This window comes from Triturus cristatus, chromosome 1_2 (genome assembly GCF_964204655.1).
Source record: "Triturus cristatus chromosome 1_2, aTriCri1.1, whole genome shotgun sequence".
Classification (NCBI taxonomy): domain Eukaryota; kingdom Metazoa; phylum Chordata; class Amphibia; order Caudata; family Salamandridae; genus Triturus; species Triturus cristatus.
The window spans coordinates 24,537,958-24,543,711 of record NC_140580.1 but is presented as its reverse complement, the minus strand read 5'-3'; the positions used below and the strand labels follow the sequence as shown (position 1 = coordinate 24,543,711).

Below are 5,754 nucleotides of genomic sequence, written 5' to 3'. Positions count from 1 at the left end.
TGCAAAGTCAGAAGGGACTAGCAACAGGTTTTCACTGTCACATCAGTTCTATGCACTCGGTCGGAGCCCTCCTAACCGCATCGGACATGCCATTTAGGATTCCTTTCCGGGTGCCTGCCACGGGGTGCAAGGATGAACTGCACCTCTGCACTTAACAATGCGAGCATGCTTTCTATTCGGAATGTATGCTACCATTGTTAATTATAGGATTGCGACCGAACAGGGTTCGGTCTCATCCTACTTGCAGGTCTGAAACCAATGACAAGACGTCGTTCGGTTTCAGTTCCTGACCAATGTCGGACAGACTCCCGTTCGTCTGATATCAGAATCGGCCCCTTTGTGGCATACCGCCGGGCACCTTTAACACTTTATGAGGGCCTGAGCTTGTATCATTATGCCCTGTTATGTCTGCTGTTTTTTATGGGGGGTTACACATCACTATAGTTGTTACCATATATTCCACAGAGGGAACAGCACCTTTCAGTTTACACGTGTTCTTGTTGGTTCTTTTACAGGTTCCTATTGGAGAGCAAGGTGATCTACCATATGTTCTCAAAGTAAGTTAGCGGTTAAATTAGGGCACGACCTTGCGCACCCATCTGTCGCACTGCTGAGTGGGAGAACGTCCCTCAAAAATCATCGTTACTCATTGATTTATACTTATTCATTATTTCTTTCCAAATTAGTACTGTTGCTTCACCATTATTTCATCAACCTTATAAAATCACCGCTGAGACAGCGTTGTTCCACCTTCATGCTTTATTTCATAATTTCCTTTTTCAAATTTTCATGTGTCTCCTGAGTGCCCATTACGACATTTCACAGCGACATGTTCAAAACAAAGCTCAAGGCAGATCATACGTCCTGGTAGACTCATTTCTTATACCCAATGCATTTCGAGCCCGTGTGGCTCTTCGTCAGGGGTCTCTACAACAAAATAACAGAAACAGCTTGACTATCAATTCGCTGTGAACTCACATTGCACTAAAAAAACGTTTGGCTAATTCAAAAGAAACCTTGTGGTGAAACGCCCAACTTGTGCCCCCTCCGATAAATACAATCATCCCTCCTCCCTGTTTGCCAAAAATTCCTACCTGCACTTAAGGTGCAAATTAGGGTGAAAATTAAATCGAGTGATTTATGTGCAACAACATAAAACAGTCTAAATGCCTCTCTGATTAACTGACATTTCTTTCCTCCCCTTAAAAACGGCATCTAAATGTCTAGTGTTTTTCCAATTACCTCTCAGAAATCACAGCCTGCAATCATCCTCATCTTTCCTTTCATGTAGCACTACTTCTTAATCGGTCAAACTGTTTGTTTTAAACGGAAACTTCCCCTCATGTAGCCAATGGGATGCGATGTAGTTCAATGCTCTTCACGTGACTTAATACCCTATGAGGTTATGCTGCACACTTGAGAAACCTTGGTAAAAACTATAAGTCCCATCATGCACTAACAGAAAACGCAAACCAAATTGCCTAAAAGATACCAAAAGGAAACCTGGCTTTCTACCCGTATCCCACCCTTAAATTACCCACACCAATCTATTACGAAAATACCATGTAATAAAAGTAAAAATGAAAAAATGAATGCATTAATGTGTCTGTGTATGTGAACATACACTAGAAACTAAATAAGCAAAAAATAAGTCCGTGAAATGGCCATTACTGTGTAATAAAGTGTTCAAGTTCAACAGTCCAATCAATCAGCCACAGTTGTCCTCATATAATCTGTGCGCTCTTAACTTCATGAAGTCCACTCAAAATGTTTTGCGCTGTCTCAGCAGTGATGAATTCATTTTATTTCACGTACCGTGTTTAATCCTTCTTCCATAGGGTGCAAACTAGGTTGGGACGGTTTAATATTGCTAAGCAAGACACATGGTAAGAATGCACTCCTTCCCTTGTAATGTTCTTTAATTAAGCTGTTGTCATCTGAAGATGCGTGCGAACAGTTTGTGTGAACCGGCCCAATCACACATTTTATACAAAAGCGGTTAAATTAGGGCACGACCTTGCGCACCCATCTGTCGCACTGCTGAGTGGGAGAACGGGCTCGAAATGCATTGGGTATAAGAAATGAGTCTACCAGGACGTATGATCTGCCTTGAGCTTTGTTTTGAACATGTCGCTGTGAAATGTCGTAATGGGCACTCAGGAGACACATGAAAATTTGAAAAAGGAAATTATGAAATAAAGCATGAAGGTGGAACAACGCTGTCTCAGCGGTGATTTTATAAGGTTGATGAAATAATGGTGAAGCAACAGTACTAATTTGGAAAGAAATAATGAATAAGTATAAATCAATGAGTAACGATGATTTTTGAGGGACGTTCTCCCACTCAGCAGTGCGACAGATGGGTGCGCAAGGTCGTGCCCTAATTTAACCGCTTTTGTATAAAATGTGTGATTGGGCCGGTTCACACAAACTGTTCGCACGCATCTTCAGATGACAACAGCTTAATTAAAGAACATTACAAGGGAAGGAGTGCATTCTTACCATGTGTCTTGCTCAGAGTAAGTTACTCATCAAGGGTGTCTTCCCTCCACCCCTGGAACTAAGGAGGTAGGGTTAGTACCTTTGGGATCATTTAGGAGTGAGTCCTGATGAAAGCCGGGTTATTAGATTGTGCCGGCTGAAACATGTCGATGGTTTTTGCAAAGTGGAGGGGTTGGTAACTCATAATAGGTTTCCCATACCACCATCCACTGGTCGTGCTGTGATCACTTTTATTCTGGACAGGGTACCCAGCATTAAAATTGTTAGATGGGACTCCCTGTGGCCAGTTTTTAGCACTGTTTCTGCACCTATTTTGACTTGTGATCCTCACATTATTTGTCATTTATTTGTTGTATTGTCTTCCCCCTACCTATTGCTCCACCTCCAGCGTTGGTCTGCGCGGAGGTGTGTTAGCAGCTCTATGATGAAGCATGACACAGTTTACTGTGTGTGAGGGCAGTTTTAACACTCCTGTGTGATTTCCCCACTTCTCTGACTTATAGCATTTTATGCACACAGTCCCTCTTCTAGGTAGTGGTTTCATAGTTGTTGAAGGAGGTCGAAGCGGGACTTTATCCTCCTACCCCTCTTTTGTGTGAGTTAAACACTACATATGCCTGACATGTCACAAATGGATTCCACCTGCTGGAATCAGGTGGAATCACCCGGGCAAATATCAAGTAGAAACATGCAGGAATCAGCACAGAAACGCCACTTCACTCATTGTTGGACGGGACCGTTTTTGCAGGGGTTCCACCAATATTTGCTTTCTGTTGCTGAACATGTTTTTGTTGAAGACTCTGCACTTTTTCCCTGCTAGCCAGTAGTAAAGTGTATTTGCTATCTTCCTAAAACAATATACCTGGTTGATACCTTTAATTTACTTAGTCCCTAGTAGATGGTACTACCTATACCCAGGGCCTGTAAATTAAATGCTACTACTGGGCCCACAGCACTAAGTGTGTCATCTACTGAAGAAGCCTTTTAAAACGTGCATCACGCCTGCCACTGTAGTCTGTAGTGCAGTTTTAAACTGCCATTTCAGCCTAGCAAAATAAACCTTTTGCCAGGCCTGGACCAGCATTTTTAATGCATATAAGTCACCCTCTAAGCTGGGCCCTAAAAGCCAATAGCACAGGGTGCATTCAAAAAGTAAGACAAGTGGGTTTAAATTCTACATGTCCTGTTATTGAAAAACTCCTAAATTAGTTTTTCACTACTGTAGGTCCTATCTCTCCCATTGGATAACATTGTGTCACCTTTTTAGGGCCTTGAAAAATCAGGTACATTTTACCAGACCTGCAGGTCTTGTTACTTATATAATCTACTTGACCTAACTGTAGGGTACTTGATCTGTAAACTGGTCTCAAATTGTGTGATCCCAGGCAAATATTTTATTTTACAGAGCCACCTTTTTCTTTATTATTACCTATGAGGGTACATCCAATTCTGCAAGTTCAGCCTTTCTACAGTACAAAAAACGTTGTTGTTTGATTTGATAGACTAAATCTTTGCTCCATGTATAATAAGAATTCAGCCCACATATAGGGTACACCTAACCCATAACTTGCCTCTTAGTTAACTAATAGCATTGTCATCAGTGTGGGGGCAGCAATGTTTTTCAGTTCATGCATACAACCTCATTTTTAATAAATGTAGTACGAAAGCATGATGTGGTAATTCAGTCCTTTACAAACAGAACATTTTACATTGAAATGGACATAAAGATTTCCACTAACATAAGGTTTTACTGATAGAACTATATAGAATATAAACAATAATCTGTAGAACTTGGGTTTCAGGAAAAATGTTTATCATTTGCACATCCCCAAGTAAAGTGTTCTGACATGTTTTCATCCTATTAAAATCTTTTTTCCATCACACATAATTACAAAAAACTGATTTCATAACTACTGATTTTGTTTAAAAAATGTTGAACAGTTGATTTACAAGCAATTCAAATGCTGTGTATTAGGAGAAAAATGACATCCTACAGCCTTTCATGTCACATTCTTTATACAGCACGATTATCAGACGGTTCACTTTACACAATCCTCTAACTTTGTAGTCAGGGAAAAAAAATAAGCACCAAACTCTCAGGATAAAATATGCTGCACATTGTAAGAAGACAGAAGCTGACATTTGACCTCTATCTCTAAACCCAGAGTAAATGTGACAAAATAAAAACAAGATTTAAAGGCGTCTTTATTGCTCCTTCTCTTTTGGAGTGAACAGAACACTGGCTCTTCATCAGCTCACCAGGGGCCAGTAGGCTCTAGAAAATAGCTCACCCTGATAAAATCTGATTCACCATAACAAGTGAGCAAATAGATTTCTCAGGGCTTGTTATTACATTTAATACATTGCTTGCATTTGATTGGGAGCAGGTAGAAATATAAATCAATCAGTCAGGGATTTGTGGAGCACACTACTACTCACCTGTGAGGGTCTCATAGCGCTGGGGGATGGCAGCTCCCGTCATCCAAAAAGCCAAGTCTTGAAGCTCTTCCTGAATGCTCGCTGTGTGGGACTTTGTCTGATGCTGAGGGGGAGTTTGTTCCAGGTCTTGGTCGCGATGTAGGAGAAGGATCTGCCTCCCGTTCTGGCTCTGTGGATGTGGGGGATTTCGGGTAAAGGCTAGATCAACGGAGCAGAGGTTTCTCTTGGGGGCGTAGAAGGAGATTCTTTTGATGAGGTATTGGGGTCAGGTGTTATGGAGGGCTTTGTAGGCGTGTGTGAGCAGCTTGAAGGTCACTCTTTTTTCTACGGGGAGCCATGGAGGTCTCGTAGGTGTTGGGTGATGTGGTCTTGTCGTGGGATGCTGAGGATGAGTCTGACTGCGGCGGTCTGGAGTTTGTGGAGTAGGGATTTGTTGATTACTGCATACAGAGCGTTCCCGTAGTCCAGCCTGCTGATGATGAGTGCGTGGGTGATGGTCGTCTTGCATTATGGGGGGATCCATTTGAAGGTCTTGCGGAGTATGCAGAGGGTGCTGATGCATGTAGAGGATACAGCGTTGATCTGTCGGCTCGTGGTGATGGAGTAGTCGAGTATGATGCTGAGGATCCAAGAGTGGTTGGGGGGTTGCCTAGTGTGTGGGACCACCATGTGTCATCCCCAGCTGAGAGGGAAGATCTGAGGATAAGGATAAGGCAGGTACTGCTCATCCAGGTTACGACAACCTTCATTCCTTCCTGGAAGTTGTGTTTGGTGAAGTCGGGTTCCTTGGTGAGGGAGAGGATGAGCTGGATG

At 42.3% G+C, this 5,754-nt stretch overlaps 1 long non-coding RNA gene across 1 annotated transcript; it reads right to left on the bottom strand.

Annotated features, from left to right (window-relative positions):
• Positions 1 to 741: 741 nt before the first annotated feature.
• Positions 742 to 1,337, bottom strand: LOC146866671 (uncharacterized). Its single transcript, XR_014965711.1, has 2 exons — positions 1,243 to 1,337; positions 742 to 927 (listed from the first exon to the last, which is right to left on the bottom strand). It is a non-coding gene; the product is annotated as an uncharacterized LOC146866671 (long non-coding RNA).
• Between the last annotated feature and the right edge of the window lie 4,417 nt (positions 1,338 to 5,754).